At 44.4% G+C, this 20190-nt stretch overlaps 1 protein-coding gene across 5 annotated transcripts in view; it reads left to right on the top strand.

Moving 5' to 3' along the window:
* The window catches only part of sash1a (SAM and SH3 domain containing 1a), a 250806-nt gene that overhangs the window by 136616 nt on the left and 94000 nt on the right, over window positions 1–20190 (top strand). The window contains exon 1 of one of the 5 annotated variants that reach the window (XM_083790743.1): window positions 5358–5480. The exons of 3 other annotated variants lie outside the window; for them this stretch is intronic. The gene's annotated coding sequence lies outside the window, so the exon portion shown is untranslated. Of the gene's footprint in view, window positions 1–5357; window positions 5481–5765; window positions 5939–20190 lie in introns of those variants that run through there. One more of the 5 variants, XM_083790742.1, reaches the window with a different exon arrangement.

The following is a 20190-nucleotide window of genomic DNA, read 5'->3' as shown; positions in this document are numbered from 1 at the left end:
ATTTCCAGCTTTTTTTGATCTGAACGGGGCTTAAGGCCAAAATGTGAACAAACAGGATATCTCAGAAATTTTGAAAGTGTAGGTGAAATGGTGACGTAAAAATCAAAACTTGCATGGCGAGCGTCTCCCTCAAGACTAAGAGGAAGAGAGAACAGTGATTTGTAGTATCAGTAACTGAATGTCTCATTTAGACTCTTTGCTCATTGATTCCGTCTTGATGAGGTGTTTGTCGTGTGCATGTACTGTAGTGTATACTGTAGGTGCGAGCGTGAGCGGACATAGAGGTGTGAGATAATTAAAAGGAATATGGAGCTGTATACAGTTGATAGAGAGGCGCTATACACCATGTGCAACATGAAATATCGCAGACTGGTGGTTCGCTATATGATGCCTTTTCCACCCAAAGAACTTTGGTTCTAGATCTGGGTCCGTTCTTTGTATGATGGTTTATATCACCTCGGCATCTTCCAGCCTAATTTGGTACCAAAGAAAAAGTATATTTTGGTTCCAGTTCCGAATATTTTTTTGTGATCTGAACCAATTAATAGGTCAAAATTAGACGTGGTAAAAAAAACGGAATGGGATGGATCCCGGTGGAAAAGGTTGGATAAAAGGTTGGATCCCGGTGGAAAAGGTTGGATCCCGGTGGAAAAGGGGCCTATGAATCCATCCTCGTATATTTAACGTCAGTGCCTTTCGGTTATACTTGCGACTTTTGGCATGCTAATGAGGGGCCTCTGCCCCGAAGACGTCTGCTCTGCATTAAATAATAGCAGTTATGTGATATGGCATGCATGTATATGTGCAGACTCCAGACCCTTTCGTTTTCCCTTCAAAAAAAATGAAACTCCTTAACCGAGCATTGTTCACATTGGGGTCACACTCACAGTCACACACACACACACACCGCCACCAGCCTCTACCATACAGTACACCCACATGCAAGCAGCATGTTCTCTCCTGTCGACGCTGGCATGATGTGACCCTGGTGACCGGCACCACCCGTCCACCACGCCAGGCAGACAAATCTCCGTCAGCAGAGATGACGGGGTGGGTCAGCCTCCAGCTACCGTGCCGTGGTAGTCTTTGATGTGTTATACCTGTCAGCGTGGAGCCGCGTTATGGAGCAGATGGCTTGCAGTAAAAGCTCTTTATGTGTCTGTCCGTGTTCATCAGAGTATTGGTGTAATGTGTGCGGAGGCCACGCTTGCAACACACATGCAGGTTAATGCTGAAAAGTGCTTCCGTGGTGGAACGGAGTGATGGTGCGATGCCTCTATTAGTGGCTATGCTTATGTTTGGGGGGGGGGGGGCGGACAGTGACGGTTTGAGAACCCACGGTTTCCCGCTTCGATCGTCGGATATTTCCCGACTTCGTATCGAAGTGTCGTTGAACGATCGAGAAACTGAAACCCCAAACTGACTAGGTCGGTTCCAAATTCCTTACATAGTCGCCTCCCTCCTGGCAAACTGCCAACCTCCCCTTGGTCAGCCGAGGCTCCTGATGGAGGGGAAAGGAACTGGTTGGAATAACGTGCTACGTCCTACTGGGGGAAACTCCCCCTCCTCCCTGTCAGGTGAAAAGAAGCGGCTTGGACTCCTCATGCATCGAAGGAAGCATGAGGTCAGTCCGTTGCTCTCCCCAGGCTGGCGGAGGGAGTGTAGGACCCAGGATTACATTCGGTAATTGACACGGGGTGAAAAAGGGGTTACAAAATTGTTGGATAAAAAATATTTAAAAAAAAAACAATAGTTGCCTATACCATCACCAACGCAACGCAAGCAACGTGCTTTGAATACTCATCATTTACTTAATGCATACGTTGAGCATGTACTGATTCATCGCATTTGCCTGGACTTTAACGGTGTGTGTGTGTGTGTGTGTGTGTGTGTGTGTGTGTGTGTGTGCGTGTGCGTGTGCGTGTGCGTGTGCATGTGCGTGCGCGCGTGCGTGCGTGTGTGTGTGTGCGTACAGTAGGCTTTCATTAGCCGTGACTGAGGTTGATGTAAATCTGACAGGCGGACATGACCTTACTGTCATTACCTCTGATTCATTGGACAGGAGGGTTCAGAGGGAATTCAGGGAAAGTAGCATAAATATCCCCGTTCGCTAATTCATTAAACCGGGGGGGAAAACATCATGCTGACTTCATACAGGAAATGTGCTTTCCAACCAAAGAATGTCAACCGCATTTTCTGTGCGCACGTGCAAATGTACTGTGTGTGTGTGTGTGTGTGTGTGTGTGTGTGTGTGTGTGTGTGTTTTGTGCACGTCGCACATCCTGGAGAGCTTCAGTGTTTGCCATTTTTCCAATTCCATCAGTGAGTGTATTTACGTGAACTTTCACTCGCTGTTTGCTTCTCTAAATGTTGTGACGGCAGCTCTAAACAGGATGTTGGTCGGTTGCAAACGTTGGTTTAGACCTTCCTTCTTTAGACTCTATGGTTTAGACAAAGGGATACAAACAACATGCCGTTCAGGGAAAGCAACCGGCCTGCATGTCGCTCCATTTATGCCAATGAGGCTTTCATCTACAGCAGTGGTTTTCAAGCCTTTTCATATCGATGTCCATTATTTATTCGGCATTTGAGCCATGGACCACCAGGCCCAAAACGTCGCATATTTTGTTAGCGTTGGATACAACTCCATGCTGTATTGATGTGGTACCATTAGGAGGCAAACAGGCAAACGTTGATCAAAATAACAATTCGTCTACATTCTCTAATTGTGTAGACTTCTTGTAAATCAAAGTGATGCAGTTGTTTAACAATAATTTAACTCTTGAGAGCGTAAAATGAAACCAAATGGACCTTTACGGTTTACGGGTTCCATTTGGTTTCACTGTACGTTCTCAAGAGTTAAAGATCTAATAAGGATCTATTTGGTTACCAACTCTCCATCATTTATCTGGGGACTACCTGGAACCCCTTCTCAAGGACCACTGGTTGGGAACTACAGCATCGGCTCCAGTGAGAAGTAGATGGCATTTCCTCAGTCCATGTGCCATCCTTGATCTCCCACTTCAGCCATTGCCTACTATAGCTGCATTATTTACATACTGAACACATCCAGTAATATATCCGCTAAACAAGCTAAAGATAATGAAGCCTATATCCGCCCATGGCTCGAGTTCTGCCAGACATAAACAAATGCGCTGTGAGTTTCCTGTACTGCGTACTAAACATTCTTCATCGAAAGGATGCCTAGTCTCTGTTTGGCCATTTGCTACCACTGTCACCATCAGTCACTGAAAATATAGAGCGTTGCAGTCCCACCCCCTTTCAGAACGACGAGTGGCCCAGGAAATGAATCCCAATGCATTTTTCCCATAGGCTTTTCTTAAAGACGGTTACGCCGCGGACAAAGCCAACTCGGATCGTGACAAATCATGACAATGAACAATATTTTGGGCCGATCAAATCATTAGAAAGAAGAAAATAAAGGCAGGAGACAACACTATTTGTTTTGTTTTTCTTCTTATAAATTATTTGATCGGCCCAAAACATTGTGTTCATTGTCATGATTTGTCACGATCCGAGTTGGCTTTGTCCGCGGCGTAACCGTCTTTAAATAAATACTTGAATAAAAGCCTATGGGAAAAATGCATTGGGATTCATTTCTTGGGCCACTTGTCATTCTGAAAGGGACTGCGACGCTCTATAACAAAACATCACACTTGTGTGAAGTGAGGGTCGCTCTATTCGTCGTACATCATCCAATAAAACTAAATAAAAATGAGATATGTAATGTCTAATGCAACTGCTGTTCTAAATCCTTTATATTAACCTCATTCCTTGAAACATACCATAGTTATGTCACCAATAATAGTGGTCCCTTATTGGCCAAGGGTTTCGACCGACATACCGACAGCCGATTTGCTCAGACACACATGACGTAAATTCTCATTGTCGGTGGCATTTAATGTTTGTGTTCAGACAGAATCTACGCTATAGCTGTTTATAGGAGGGGCTTCAAAAATGTTGGTCGACTATCTTTTTTCAATGACCAAAACTAAATAAAACACGACAAAAACTATGACTAAATATACTGTCAATTTCATCAACAAATAAGAACTAGACTAGATGTTAGGATCATTTCATGTTTGATTGCGCTCTGAAAATAGAAGATCTACAAGCTCGCTGCGATGCATTATGAGCTTGTCGATCGGCTACTTTCAGCATGCAAGTGTAAAAGCATGCAAGTGTAAAATCAGGCATTATAGCGCCATCAAGGCACCTCCAAAATACATTTTAGTCAGCAAAATCAACTAGATTTAAAATGTTATGATGTTTCCTCTTTAGTCGACTAAAACTAGACTAACACTAAAACATTTCAGATGACTAAAATATGACTAAAACTGAATGGAATTTTAGTCAAAAGACATGACTAAAACTAAATCTGCTGTCAAAATCAACCCTGGCCCACTATCATGTGTGGAGATATGGGCCTATGGTTCCCTCAGTGAGTGAGTGGGTTCTAAGGGGCCTTAAGGGGGCATGAGCGACAGGACCCATAACTGTCCTCTTCTTACCCCTCTATCATACTTTTGCACTTTTTCCCTCCTTTCCATCTCTCTCACGCCCTCAGGGAGTCCTCGCGAAACCTGCAGACTTCCAAAATAACTCCCCACTTATTGCTCCCTTCCTCTCTCTCTCTCTCTCTCTCTCTCTCTCTCTCTCTCTCTCTCTCTCTCTAACATTGAAAAACCCCAAACCTCACTGCTGAGTGACTCATTCAAATAATTGTTGCCTTTAGCTGTATCAAGTTACAACCCCTTCCCCCCCCCCCCCCCAAGGCACACATACGTTCTTGTCTTTTCTCCCGGACTGTCCCCGGTCCAGTGTGGTATCTGGGTGAATTAGGGCCTTTCAGAAGAAGGGAGAAAGAGAGAGTGACATCAGACAGTGAGAGAGTGAGAGAGTGAGAGAGAAAGAGAGAGAAAGAGAGAGAGAGAGAGAGAGAGAGAGAGAGAGAGAAAGGGATCCAAAACCTTGAGTAGCCCTGTAATTTTCTGCTCTGTTTCTATGACTGCTTGTATATGACCACGACAGACAAATGACTCAATGGGAGATTGTCCGCACTCCAAAGCTCCTGCAGCACAGCCTGGTCAGTTTGTGCGTGTGTGTATGTACTGCATGTGCGCCCACCACCACATCCATGTGTGTACTTCCACACGTGTGTCTAGGTGGGGCTGCAAATTCTGAATCATGACAGAAAGACTTCTCTCTTGCTTACTGAACCAAGCAGAGAGAGAGAGGGAGAGAGAGAGAGAATGTCCCGAACCTAAGAGAGAGCGAGAGAGAGAGGGACGAGAGTGGGCAGTACTGAATTGAGTTATTGAGAGCGAGTGAAAGGCCACCGAAGGTGAACTTGGACTTCATTCTAACAGAAACACACACAGTACGCTTTTTCAGGACTTATACTTATCGGCATCATCTCGTGTCGAGCTTCCAGGCGAGCTGTTGCGACCCCCAAAAAGGTGAGGTGAAAAACAGTGCAGACAAATGGTCTAAAGTAAACTCTGGTCTAGACTGGATTACCGTTAATCACCTTTGTGTACACCGATTAGATAGTCTTCATATTGACCTATATTGACCAAACTGACAAGACGACATGTGGAGAGAGAGAGAGAGAGAGAGAGAGAGAGAGAGAGAGAAGGAGAGGAGATCCCTCCCACTGCCAAAGCAGAGTTTAGTGTAGCCTAGCCTATAGCTGCTACCCCCCCTCCTCCCCTCCTCCCAGTGAGCAGCAGCAGTGTGATGACTGGACCTCTGTGTGTCTCGGCTCTGTTCCGCTCTAGCAGGCATGCATTGTTCTCTACTGTACGCTGACTTGTTCCTGCTGCTACTCTCCCAAAGTTAGACTGTGTGTTTTGTTAGCTCTTCCAGAGAGGACACTGTCTGTCTGGCCCAGAAGAGACTCGCTGAGCTTGTGGTGGTGAGTACTTTCTGTGCCCGTTGGTGTGAGCGTGACAGTTTATTTTTGTTGTTGCTGTTGTTGTTGTTGCTGCAGTGAGGTGGCATTATTCTCTCATTGATTTGTTTCTGTTGTCAGGGGTTTCTGTGAAAAGGTTTGAAATGTGAGTTGTGTTACTTTAGAATAGTTATTCTCTGCTGTTGCAGTGAGTGGAGAGTTTGAAGTTGGCGAGAGGAGTTTTCAGTTAGTGAGTCTGTTCAGCATATGAGCTCTCCTCATATTTCCCTCGTATACTGTAAGTGCTGACTCACGCTATAGTCGCTGAACATGAACATGAACATGCATGGCCCCTATGCTGTGTGTGTGTGTGTGTGTGTGTGTGTGTGTGTGTGTGTGTGTGTGTGTGTGTGTGTGTGTGTGTGTGTGTGTGTGTGTGTGTGTGTGTGTGTGTGTGTGTGTGTGTGTGTGTGTGTGTGTGTGTGTGTGTGTGTGTGTGTGTGCCTGCGCACTGTTTGTCAATATGTCTACTAAGTAGTAAGTGGAGACAGACATCTACGCTATCCTCATATTGAACCAAGCAGACTCTACTTCAATATGATCATAGCGTAGATGTCTGTCTCCATCCATGCATTAGCTGTAATTATTTCTTTGCTGCCGGCCTAATCCATTACAGTACATGACAATGTAAATGGTTGAGTGGAGCTGCTATTGAAGGGAGGGGGGGACGGGGACCCCCACTTCATTACGGTTTATCATCAGTCTCTCTCAGGTCCTCATTGATTTCCTTCTCTCTGGTCACTGGGTGAGAACAAAGGCCTGTAATAAATAAGCTGACTAAATATCAACACCAAATCTCCTGCAAGATGTTCATTGATGTGATGTACAAACACTCTCCTGCTCTCTCTCTCTCTCACGCACGCACGAGCACACACACACACACACACACACACACACACACACACACACACACACACACACACACACACACACACACACACACACACACACAAATTACAATCAGTCCTTGTACTCTAGTGGAGGGTCATTGTGTATAATTGTTTATACGTATGCATGTCCATGAAGGCTAAGGTCTGGGACAATGAAGTGTGTCAGCAAGGGGATGTAGACCTCTCTCTCTCTCCCTCTGTCTGTCTCTCTCTCTCCTCTGCATTGCTTGGTGTCTTTTTCCTGTTCAACTCTACATAACATCTGGAGCCCCCCCCCCCCCCCCCCCCCACCAAGGAACAAGGGATCGGATGGGGTGGGGGGTTAGAAATGAGAGGAAGGGGAGGCGGCTCGGGCCAAAAATGTCCCCCGGCAGATTTCCCGAGCGATGCGTGAAGAATGGACAGCACAATGTCATTGTGAATGCCAACTGTACAAGCGTTCGACACTAGAGACAATAAGCAGGGGGAAATGCTCACGCACACACAAAGCACACAATAATACATGTGTGTTCTCTTGCACAACTATGCTTTCCCATCAGGGCGCACCCACAAATGTCCACTCTGGGCAGACACACACACACACACACACACACACACACACACACACACACACACACACACACACACACACATACTTACAATCACACACTCCTTTGCACATAACAAAGGGACAAAAAACGTAAATGCTACGAAGCAAAACAAAGGGCCTTTCTGTGTGAACTGTGCATGTTCTCCCCGTGTCCCCTAGGGTAGGTAACCTCACAAAAGAAATGCAGTAATCCTGGTCTCTGCCTCCCCCTGGTCAGCCGGGGCGCCTGATGGAGGGGAAAGGAACTGGTTGGAATAACGTGTTCCTTCCACGCGCTACGTCCAACCGGGGAAACTGTCAGGTGAAAAGAAAGTGGCTTGTACTCCTCCTCATGCATCGAAGGAAGCATGAGGTCAGTCCGTTGCTCTCCAGCTTGGTAGAGGGAGTTTGGCGCCCAGGATTACACTAGACAATTGACACTGGGTGAAAAAAAAAGGGTTGCAAGAATTGTGAAAACATTCAGCTAATTGTATTCGTCGGCTATTCGAAATAGCGATGTACCACTCTTATGGGGGTCCACCATTTTCAAATGGGGGGACCAGGTGACCAATATATATATCAATTTGTGAGACCTGGACGTGAAGATATTTCAGAAGCACTGACCTAAATGCTACGAAGCAAAACAAACAGTGTGGGGGTGGAAGAGAACCGACCTCAGGTTGGACTTTGATGTCAGATTGTCAATAGGAATTTAGCACTGATGGGCTATAGCTGTCAAACCACGCTTTCTCGCCTGTCAATCTCCCCCTCTTTTTCCTCATCCGATATCACGGCTCGGCAACTTCCACGTTGAGTCTGCGCGTGTCCACAGGTTGATATTGACTGTCTGTCACACAGACGCACGCCTGGCATATCAAAACAGCTGCGTGGTAAAGAGCAGTGCAGACGTGCAGTGGTGGAAAAAGTACTCAAAGTTTTTACTGTAAGTATCAATACTGTAGAAATACTAGTACATGTCCGGAATTTAACACACTCTTAGTCTTACTTGAGTAAAAGAGCAAAAGTACTGGCTTTAAAATGGACTTAAAGTACCAATAGTAAAAGTACTAATTGTGCAGAATGTCCCATGTAAAGTTTTCAAATGTATAATAATCTTTTGAAAATAGCAGATCTACAAGCTCACAATGCGTCACAATGCTACGTATTGTGAGCTTGAAGATCGGCTATTTTCAAATGGCCGAAATGTACATAGTAGCTAGCTAGTAACTAAAGTTTTCAAATAATTGTAGTGGAGTAAAAGTACATTTGCCTATAAGATGTAGTGGAGTAGAAGTAAAAGTACTGGAAAAATACCTAAAATGTTTACGTACAGTAAACAGTAAATGTACTTAGTTACATGCATTGCGACAATGGTAACTGTTATGCGTCAACAGCGGCTGTCAGTCTGTTCCAGGCCTAGTACCCTATGCGGGGACATTATTTGTGTGTGTGTGTGTGTGTGTGTGTGTGTGTGTGTGTGTGTGTGTGTGTGTGTGTGTCTGTTCGTGTGTAGGGGAGGTGTCATGACTCACATTGTTGTGCATTAGCCCGTCCGACACCTTGATCGAGTTGAGAGCAACTGCAGTTGCTGCATGTATGCAGCCAATAATACTCAATACAACGACTTTTGCGTAGCATAATGGAAACAGTGCTAGACCATGGCATGCACCAGCGCCGGTCGAATAAATAAATAAATAAATGCCTGGTCTAAATAAATAGACCAGGCATCCCCCAATAGTGCGGGGGGACATTCAGACCCAAATGACCCCCCCTCCGGCGCCTATGATGCCAGGGCAAGTACCCTCTATGCCAGGGGATGCCATGACAGACCAGCAACGGGTGGAGGATGACATCATCGGCGTGAAGCGTTACATGGCGTAGCTTGCGTATATGTATTTAAACAGGAAATGAGAAAGTCTCCATCACATCTGCTTCACCGCTGCTGCCACCAGACGGTGTAAGGAAAGTCACAGCTCACCGGGTCCCCTCATAGAGAGAGAGAGAGCGAGCGCGCGTGTGCATGTGTGTGTGTGTGTGTGTGTGTGTGTGTGTGTGTGATGCAGAGGTGTCAGTCAAGGGGCTTTGCAATGATTAAACTCATAAAGCTCCACCCTTCACAATATTCACACATTCACATGGATCTCTACCACATGTGTGATCCCATCATCTGTGAGGCCAGTGCAGCTGGTGTGTCTGTCCGTCCGTCCGTCCGTCTGTCTGCCCCTGTGTCCTTAGCTGCACAACACATTCCAAGGTGTTTAACTTAACTCTGAGCGTGTCAAAATGGGTCCATGACGTGCATGTTGTTGTGCTGCGCTATAGCGTGCGTCTTTGTGTACAGTAAATCGCAGCTGACTGAGCGGTAATGATGTCGCGGCGTTGCACATGTCGCGAGTGGGAGTGGAGCTCGGCCTCTGACGTGTTTGCGAGCTCACTGTGGCTTTTCTGGTGCTGTCATTCATGAGCTCAGCATTATTATACCCCCTTCTCTTCCCCTGCAAGGCGGTTTACTTGGCGGTTCATACATACTTCCAGCTGTTCGTTCGCACATTAGTTTGGGAGTGTACCTCACAAATTTAACATACATTCCATAATATGAGATCAGTTTGACCATTGATGCACGTTTTCTCTATTGGAGAGGAATGGTAAATTAACCTCTTGAAACCTAATCTGGGCTAAAGGTTCGACGCATCGCAATGCAACACATTTAGGGGGCCATGGATAAAGCCATTGGAGACCGCAGTAAACGAAGAATAGGGTTTAAAGAAATAGTTAAATGAAATATACACACTTTTAGAGCATATCCGGCATGGGAAACTATGGGAAAATGTAAATTATTGTGTATGTTTTTTATCAAAAGTCCATAAAAAGCACATTTTAATTCAAACATTATAGGTTATAAATACCGGTAAGCCACGTAGTAGCAAGCATGCTTGGCTGGCCATCTCTCTCTCTCTCACTTGTAAACAAACGGTAGTGCTGCTACAAACCCTGTGAGGTTAGGGTTAGCTTAGGGTTTGTGGTAGGGTGTCAGACTAATGCCTGTCAGACTGTTGACGGATCAAACACATGCACTAATGAAACTAAATATACAATAACTAAACACAAACTCACTTGAATTTCGTTTCAGACTGAAACTTCAAAATAAAATAACCGAAAAAGCCATTGCAGTCCGACTTTAAGTGCTTGTGCGTCAGTCTTGTGTCTGGTCTGAAGTCGGTCAAGACATTGTCATTGTTTGTGAAGTGCAGTCATTGTTTTTGAGCAGCCTCGGTGCCCAGATCCAGCACGTGACGTAGTTTCGCTTGGCACAATTGCAGTGTTTAGTTTAGTGAGTGAATCAGAGCAAACAGCAGAGTGGAGTGTGTTGATGTCACAAAGCTGACTGGATAACAAGGCAGTGGGTTGTTGTGGTCTGTGCAATAAAAGTGGTTCAGTATAATGATGTCAGCCCACCATGTCCAAGAATATAAACGGGTGGTGATGCTGGCGGGCAGCACAGGGCCCAAGGCCGGGACCATATCCCAACAGGGGGACGAATAAGGTTCAAAGTGCACATTTGGGATTGTCAACACTTATGCAAGATGCATAAATCCATATACATAAGACACACACACAGTGGTTTGGTAGATCGTGTCTTTCTGCTAGGAAACAGTGCAACAACAACGTGGAGCTTTGTGTGCATAGAAACGTCCACGGGTCTTTAGAATTACATCTAGACTAAACTTATTCTGTCCGAATGTGTTAAATACATTTGATATTAAATCTTTTGTGCTCGTGGTATGCCTTCCAAGGGGGAAAAGAAAGGGTCATGAAAGGCGAAGGCAGCGATGAAGAAACCACAGCCAAGTTTAGCGTATCGGTGAATTTCACTGACGCTTTGCCAAACGGATGGGTCAGCATATGTTCTATTGCAACCATCTGGTGAAACATGAGTCTTCCACAGCGAGAAATCTTCACGGTCCTTTAGGTGAACCACGTTTTCTCAGCTCTAAGAGCACTATTGAATACATATGTGAGGATTCCAGATGGGATTTTCCTTCATCGATCTCTCTACGTTTATTCTTTTTTCTCTCGCTCATCAATCTTTCCTGTTTCATTTGCCTAATCTTAATCGCAGCATCTGAATCTTAGGTCTTTCTTACGTTCAGAGGGGTCTGTTTTTTTCTGTCTTCACTCTTATCTGAACACACAATATCTCACATGCACGCACACGTGCGCTTGTGTGCACACACACACACACACACACACACACACACACACACACAGCCCCATTGACTAGAATCAGAGAGATCCATCAATGTCGGTTCCCACACATAAAGACAGATTACTTGCAGGCCATACAGGTAGTTTAATGCTGATGCAACACTGTAGCTCTCCACACACAGACAAAAGAGGAACTGGCTTCATCACAGGAATCCACACACAGACACATCATGCACCTCAAATGGGCACGTTGGGTCTGTAAGACTTCACCGGGACTCTCTTGGATGTCTCGAGATAACACAGACGACGTGTTTAGCGAAGGTCCATCCCGCTACTGATATGCCAGTGTGAGCCTTTTTCTCAGTTTGGAAATGAGACTTATGGTCTCAATGTTTTGCTACATTTGGCTCCAATTACAGACTGGAATTCCCCACCCGGACGGACATGGCCTAGACAGAGTTATGTTTGGGATCCAAAGTATTTTGACATGATATATGGGGTCCCACGACATTTCATGTTTGTCATCGCTGCTTCGCAGACTGAAGGATATTAGCATATAACTTCACTCAAATGTGTTCTGCTCTTGATGGGGCTGTCAGTCTTGGGTTGTAATCAAGTAAAGTGGCACATCTAAACTAAAGAGGGACTGACTGAGAATAAAACAAATTATTTAATTCAAATGAAAAACATATCTTGTTTTGTATAAGATTGCATTCCTACAGGGCCAGTGGCGGATTTATAGGAGTTGAGGCCCCTGGGCTAGGGTAATTTCTTAGGCCCCCCGGGCCCTTACGGCCGCATGGCAAGCTGCGTGGGCATTCGTTTTTCCCGCAAAAATTCGGGCTGCATACTTTGGTCCTAACAGTGTGACATGCAACATTCCGATACATTCGTGGCCGGTTAAGACTCACCCGTGGCTCCCAACATGCGTTGCCGGTTAAAACTCACCCATGGCTCCCCTGTGAGGTTAGGGTTAGGTTAGGGTTAGTGGTAGGGTGTCAGACTAATGCCTGTCAGACTGTTGACGGACCAAACACATGCACCTGGGGGGAGCGGCAAAATCACACTAATGAAACTAAATATACAATAACTAAACACAAATCTCACTTGAATTGGATTGCAATACCCACCGTAGCCCAGTGGTATATCCGGCCCTGCGGGGAACAATGAAAAGATGAAGTTAGATAATCAATCATTCATCGCTGTTTGTGTTGGCTCGCAAATGGCGTACTTTGCATTGAAGTAGTAATCGTAACATTGCCGTCCATCTAGCCTGCTTCCCATCTGCTTTCACTGGCCATACGACCATGCCCAGTGTCCCCTATCAAAGAGGTGGTAGACATGCTGGCCCCCTTTTTATGCTTGTTTCAACACCATAAAGAGACCCTCAGCCCCCCCCCCCCCCCCCCCCCCCTTTCCTGTCCATATTTTCCATCCTTCACTCATGTCAGGGAGCGGAGGTAGGTGCCTCCGACTCCCTCCTGAGTGTGGTGTTTGAGTGTGTATTGTGTAGTACAGTGTGTGTGCAGGTGTGATTGTAATGTGCACTGCACGGCCATCCTGTCCATCTGGAAGGAAAGGCAAAGTGGGTGTCTCGGTGTGTTCTTGAATCTCGGGTACGCGGTGTGGTGTGTTGAGCTTACATTATGTGCTCGCTTAATTAGGGGTCCATTACGGGTCCGTTTCTTTCTACACGCTCATGGTTAAATAAACACTGAGGATGTTACTGTGCAGTGCTCAAACGCGCAGCCTGCTTGACTCGGCATGCAGTCTAAGCCTCTTTCTTAAACAAAAGAAAATTGCCTCAAATTGACGGCTTTCGTACCGTTTCAATAACAGCTCTCTGAGCCCCATTTCATTTCACCCTATTTTGGTTTTTTTCCCTTCTACAGGATGACCTATTTTGAAGCAAGTCAGAGGCCAGGTGTGAAAACAAAACATTTAGTGTGGATCACAAGCAGTGGTGGAAAGTAACTAAATACATTTACTTAAGTATTTTGAGGTATTTGTACATTACTTAGTATTTCCAATTTCCAATACTTTTACTTCTAGTTCTACTCCACTACATCTAGAATCCACAATGTGTTGCATCGCGACGCATTGTGAGCTTGCAGATCTGCTATTTTCAAATGTTTTCACATTTGAAAACTTGTGAAATAGGAGATTCTGCATAATGATGAGTACTTTCTACTTTTGGTACTTAAGTACATTGTGATACAAATAATGTTGTACTTTACTCAAGTCAATTTAGAATTCCAATTTTTTTGTACTTTTTCCACCACTGGAGGCCAGGTATAAACCTCCCGAAAGAAAAGCCCATTTAGTGAAATGTGTGTGGTTCACAGGTTAGCCATCGTATGGTGATGTGTGTGTGGATCACAGGTTATCCATCATAATGGTGATGGGGATTACAGTTATTATCAGCACAGTAAAAGAACATTATATCGCTCATTATATTGCAGCCTAGGCGGCTCCATGTGTACACAATGATCTCTGATTGCCGCTGGCACAGCTGCCCCACAAACCTGAATACTGGCACAGCGGGACAGGAAAGGCTGTGGGCGCATGGGGAAACACACACACACACACAACTTAGTAGGGTAATCTTTCTCTAATGCATGACTATGCTGTTTGAAGCTGCAGGTCTTTGTCAATAATATGGTGCCTCACTTAATTCCATGTGAGTATTAAATCAGTCGGCTGAATGGTGTTGCAGAATATATTTAAATTAACATATTGCATATTACACAAAATGTTATATATATTTTTTATTTTTTGCATGTTAAGCCCAAACCACACCATGATACCAATGTGTCAGGGTAGGCATGCAACTCCTGGCAACCAAACGGTTGCAAGTAGATGCATGTAGACGCATGTATAGTTGCAAGCAAATCAACCATTCAATTGAACCAATTGAATCACTTTGATCTACATGTGCCACCAATCCACCATGCACCGACGTGCAACAGGACATATCACACCGCTGGGACGAACGCTGAAACTGTTTTGCTGCGTCTTGACCCATTGGTGTGGTTTGTGCTTTACAGTACATATTCCCATACACTGTGGCGTAAATAATCAATGTGACGATACAGCTTTTTGATCTCTGCACATGTTGCACACGCATGCATTTTCCTGTTTGCATTGCCCGTGACAACATCATCTTGCAGAGTGTGAGTGGTGATGTCATTCAGTGTGATGTATGACTGCTGGAGAGCGAGGGGATGACCTCAGCAGAGGGGGGGGGGGGGTCCCAGGGGCGCCGTATCAGCGCCGGATAGCGCTCCACATCACCACTTTCTCACACTCTCTCTGTGCTAACCACTTTTTACAGTGAAAAAAAAAACATTCACTTTATCCACCACTGCTCACCCCTCGACCCCAAAACGCATGCACGCACGCACAATGACCAAGACCTATGACCAGCACACAGGCGTATACATAGAAGGACACACTCGCAAAAAAACTTACGCGATACACCAAATCACACAGAGTTGTTAGTCCAGAGTTAAATATACCAACGTGTTTGGCCTGTGGTTTTTCTCATCAGAACCCAGTTTGAGGCTTTTGGATTTTGGCATAATATCTCTGTGTGGTTTGAGCAACATTTGGTAACTATGTGTTTTGGTGTTTTGCTTGCTTCCATTGATTTGTGCTGATATCCACACAATATTAGAACCATCATTTCCAGATGCTATACTCACCAGTGGTGGATAAAGTATTCACATTTTTACTTAAGTAAAAGCTACAGCTAAAAGTATAATATTTGGATCCGAGCTGTAGTGGAGTAGAAGTAAAAGTATTGGAAGTTGGAATTACTCAAGTAAAGTACAAATACCTCAAAATTGTACTTAAGTACAGTACTTATGTAAATGTACTTACGGTAGTTACATATTTCCACCACTGCCATGGCCTGTGAGGGTTTTCTCTGGCAGGGAGCGACCACAGCTCATCCTCTCTCTCTCTGGAATGATGGCCCAGGCCCATGCCACTGGAGCGCTGTCCAGCCCATGCCTCTGGCTCAAGTTCCAGTCACTCCACAAATGAATGGTTGCCTCTTCCCTAGGACAGCTGCTGTTAAAAGCGACGGATGGGAAAATATTCACAGGCGTACGTGCGTGCGCGTGCGTGTGTGTGTGTGTGCGCGTGTGTGTGTGTGCGTGTGTGTGTGTGCGTGCGTGTGTGTGTGTGTGTGTGTGTGTGTGTGTGCGTGTGCGTGCTATCTGTATTGTATGTCTCTGCACACACTACTGTGTGTGACTGTGTCCTGGTGTCCCAAAACATTTGAAAAATTGAAATGCCTCACATTTTCTAAAATCTTCGAAAATAGCACAAATAGCCGACCTACACACTCATAACGCATCGCAGTGTGTTGTAAATTGGCTATTTTCATTATTTTCACACCACCTTTGTATGACAAGGTATGGATTAGGGCTTACCTAGTTAAACAGAGAATGTTATGTTTTATGTTATAGCACTTCTCCCATTTTCAACCCTACCTTTCATATAATGTTCATTATAACCATCTCTGTCTACTCACTCAAGCAACCTGCCTAGTGCCTACCATTGACAATCATCAATTAATTGGCATTTCAAACAAGATTGCAAAAAGATGCAAGAACAATTACTCATATTTTAGCATGCTAACTTTCCAGACAGAGGCAGGCAATAGTTTCTATTAGCGTGAAATCCCGGCCGATAATATAATTGCTAGGCATGTTTCTGAACTGTCCACATCTCACCTCTGATACACAGAGAGACTATGTAGACAGAACATTGAAAATGGCAGATCTGCAAAGCCAACAAGGGCTCTACAAGGGCTTGTAGATCAGCTATTTCTGGTGCACGCCAAGCAACCACGTACGTATAAATCGGGCATTGAATGTGCAGCAGTGGAACTGAGAGCCATGAGCAGTTAATCATGGTTTGAATAATCTTTCTTCCCTACATTCCCCCTGCATTAGCATCTCACTTAAACATGAGTGTTTAATGGCTGTTGTAAATGCTGAGGTTGGTAAACATTAAAAGCAATAAAATTGCTGAAGTGAAAATGTAGTGTAAGGAGGCATGGAGAGATGAATTGCTGTATTTCTAAATAGATTACCTGAACTGTGTTTCTTTCTTCTCCTGGGCATTTGGAGTGTGTATGCATGCATTTTTTTTGTGGCTAAGAGTCTCTAATACCGTCTCCAGACTCTCTCAAGCCAAATAGCACTACATAATAATTATACTCTGCAGAAGATTGTTGCAGTGACTCTGCAGGACAGGAGGACCCCCAGTTTTATATCTCTACTGTTTGGAAGAAACCAACTAACTCCAAAATGTTTTCAGGAAATGAAGAAAAAAAACAACACCCAGCTCAAGTGGAGTTCGGAGGTTTTTTCTAAGCGCTTTTTAATACTTTTCATTGGTTCAATATTCTTTTAACCAACAGGTGTTCAATAACACTGATTTATGAGGGGGGGAAAAGATGACTAAACGGGTGGAGTTAGCTGGTTTGGAAGATAGTTTGAGAATCCAATGGAGTTAGGAGGTTTTCCCCAAAGCACTTTTTAATACTTTACATTGGCTCAATATTTTTTAACCAGCACACAGATGTAAACGGTGTTCAATAGCATTGATTTATGGAGAAAATAAATCTAAAACCTCAAAATGGAGTTTCTTCCGGACAGCAACATTAGGCCACCATGTTTATTTATCTCTGGGATGATGGGATCCCAGTCTACACTGTAAAATCATGAACATTATGAGGACTCTCCGTGTATTAGCTCAGGTTGCAAAACGCTGACACCAAATGTAGTGGTCTGATTGGCGCATGGGGCCCACTCATACTCAAACAGGATACAGTCTTTATAATTTTGGTCAAAAAACATCATCCACCAATGACGTCATGTTGGGTCAGGGCTACTCAACTTAAGATGGGCCACTCAGCAAAAAATATACGGAAACACTGAGTAAAAAGCCATATTTCCATTTATACGGCCAAACCTCAGTGAACTAAAACATTGTGATTAATGATGAAGTTACCAAATGAAGCTTCATTCACACAATGTGAAGAGAACATAATGAGATTATCAGAGCTGAATAAATATCAGGCAATATCACTTTCTCTTGTAACAATACAATACCTACAATCTTGATCAAAACAATGAAAATAACTGATTATATTTTTTATTGTACATGGTACATTAAGCAGGGGCCACATGCGGCCCACTGGCCACAGACAGAGATGTGTCCGACAGATGTGGAGAACCTAGCGCATTACCTTTTCTTTGCCCCAGGGGGAGCAATTGTTCCAGTGGTGGACTCTCCCCCTGTCCTGTCCTGCCCTCTGGACCCATAAAAGATCCTCTTGTCCTCTCCCTACGTCCGCCCTCCCACTCCGTCTTCCTCCCTTTTTTAATTCACTCCCTCTCTTTCCTTCTACTCCTCTGATGTATTTACTCCTCTAACATTTATTCAACCAGCCAGGGTCAGTTAAGACCACCCTCTGTCTCTCTCTCTGTCAGTCCCTCTCCTCCACTGTACATGAATATAAAACTATGTGAATTTGTAGTGTACGACGTACAAGAAATACGTCGTACACAAAGACTATATTTTCTAGAAAATATAGTCTTTTCAAATGGGTTTCCCTGTAGTGAACAACCACAGCTCAGGCCTTCTGGATGGAGTGAAGTGAAGTGAAGTGAAGTGAAGTGGAGTGGGGCGGATGTTGAGGTTGATATAGAAAGTGGACAGACTGACAGACAAGTAGCCAAAAAAGAGAGAGATATAGATGTGTATACTCGATACTAGATAGTACATTGGACTGGGCTCAATGCCAGAAGCTTGCCTCAAGGCATGCATGGATCTTTCTCTGTTGCCTGTGTGTGTGTGTGTGTGTGTGTGTGTGTGTGTGTGTGTGTGTGTGTGTGTGTGTGTGTGTGTGTGTGTGTGTGTGTGTGTGTGTGTGTGTGTGTGTGTGTGTGTGTGTGTGTGTGTGTGTGTGTGTGTGTGTGTGTGTGTGTGTGTGTGTGTGTGTGTGTGTGTGTGTGTGTGTTCGTTCATGTCTCACTGAGTCTGAGTGTGTATAAACGGAGTGCATTGTGCGTGCATGGCGTGCCTATGGCAGATTTATAGTCAGTGATCCCTCCTACATCTCTCTAGGCTTACAGTGTTTTCACATCTGCCTTAAGTGTCGTTATCCTCAGAAGCATGCCTCCTTCTCTCTATGTCAGTCTCTCTCCATCTGAACTTTTTATGTAATGTCCCCATGTCCCCATCATGCTGGGAGGGCTGTCGGAGCCATTCAGCACGTCGCCTTGTTGTCCTCTCAAAATCCATCGTTGCAGTCGGGTGGAAATCTGTCCAGTATCTTTTGGACAAACTAACCTCTGTTCTAATGGATGCAATGTAGTTAATAGTCACATGTTGTTTTTAATTGGCTACTTTTCATTGATTAAATATTTATAAAACCTGCTCACTTCCACTTTCCAATTTTTTGCTATTTTCAATTTTTTTGCGACTTGTATGGGCATGGATAAAAAAAGGGAAATATGTTGGCATATGGACATACAAGGTCTCTTTCTGCCCGATTCCAGCTAAACGTTTCCCTATCTTATCTCTCTCTGCCCTTGCTCTCCTGTCTCTCCTACAGTCTACTCTACACTGACCCGTCTGAGAAAAAAAAGCCTAAAAATGGCAGCAAAAATATACATATTTAAACACAGCTTAATTCAGTCACATTTGCCCCGCGGTGGACCTCATTAATCTCCATGATGCCCCTGCTGCGTCTGTGTTGCTTCCATTTGGCCGTGGTGAGTCCAGAGACGTCCAGAGACTCCAGAAGCATGGAGGGTCAGAGAGAAAGGCTGCCGGTACATGGGGAAGAGAAGAGGAGGCTCATTACTGGTGGCTCGCTGGCCTTTAGCTCTGTGTCAACACACACAAACACTCCAGGCTAATGGCCGCCGACCGGACCGACCGCTTCCTTTGTTCATTTGTTTGCATGGCCCCGACCGGACTGCACGCATGGATGCGCGGACGCCTGTTACACAGGCCACCCACCTACACAACAAGTGGTGGAACGTAACTAAGTACATTTACTTAAGTATACTGTCCTTTGTACTTTACTTGAGCATTTCCAATACTTTTACTTCTACTCCTCTACATCACAGAGGCAAATGTTGTACTTTTACTCCACTACATTTATTTGAAAGCTTTAGTTACTAGTTACTTTGTACATTTAGATTTTTATTACATAACATACGGTAATTATTTTCACAATTTTCAAAAGATTAATATCCATTCTGCATACTTTTACTTTTGGTACTTTAAGTAATTTTGATGCCAATAATTTTCTACTTTTACGTAAGTACATTTTGAATTCCGGACTTTTACTTGTAACGGAGTATTTCTACATTGCAGTATTGATACTTTTACTTAAGTAAAACAATTAAGTACTTTTTTCCCACCACTAGCGTTAGTGAGTTTTTGTGTCGCAGGAAGATGAAATGAGCGTGAGCGAAGGAAAGTGCAAGACATGTGTTAATTGGCTCCGCCTCCGACTGAAT

This window comes from Protomyctophum parallelum, assembly GCF_964188405.1.
Source record: "Protomyctophum parallelum genome assembly, chromosome: 19".
Taxonomy (NCBI): Eukaryota; Metazoa; Chordata; class Actinopteri; order Myctophiformes; family Myctophidae; genus Protomyctophum; species Protomyctophum parallelum.
Note: the sequence above shows the minus strand (reverse complement) of the source record. Positions and strands in the feature narration are given on the sequence as shown.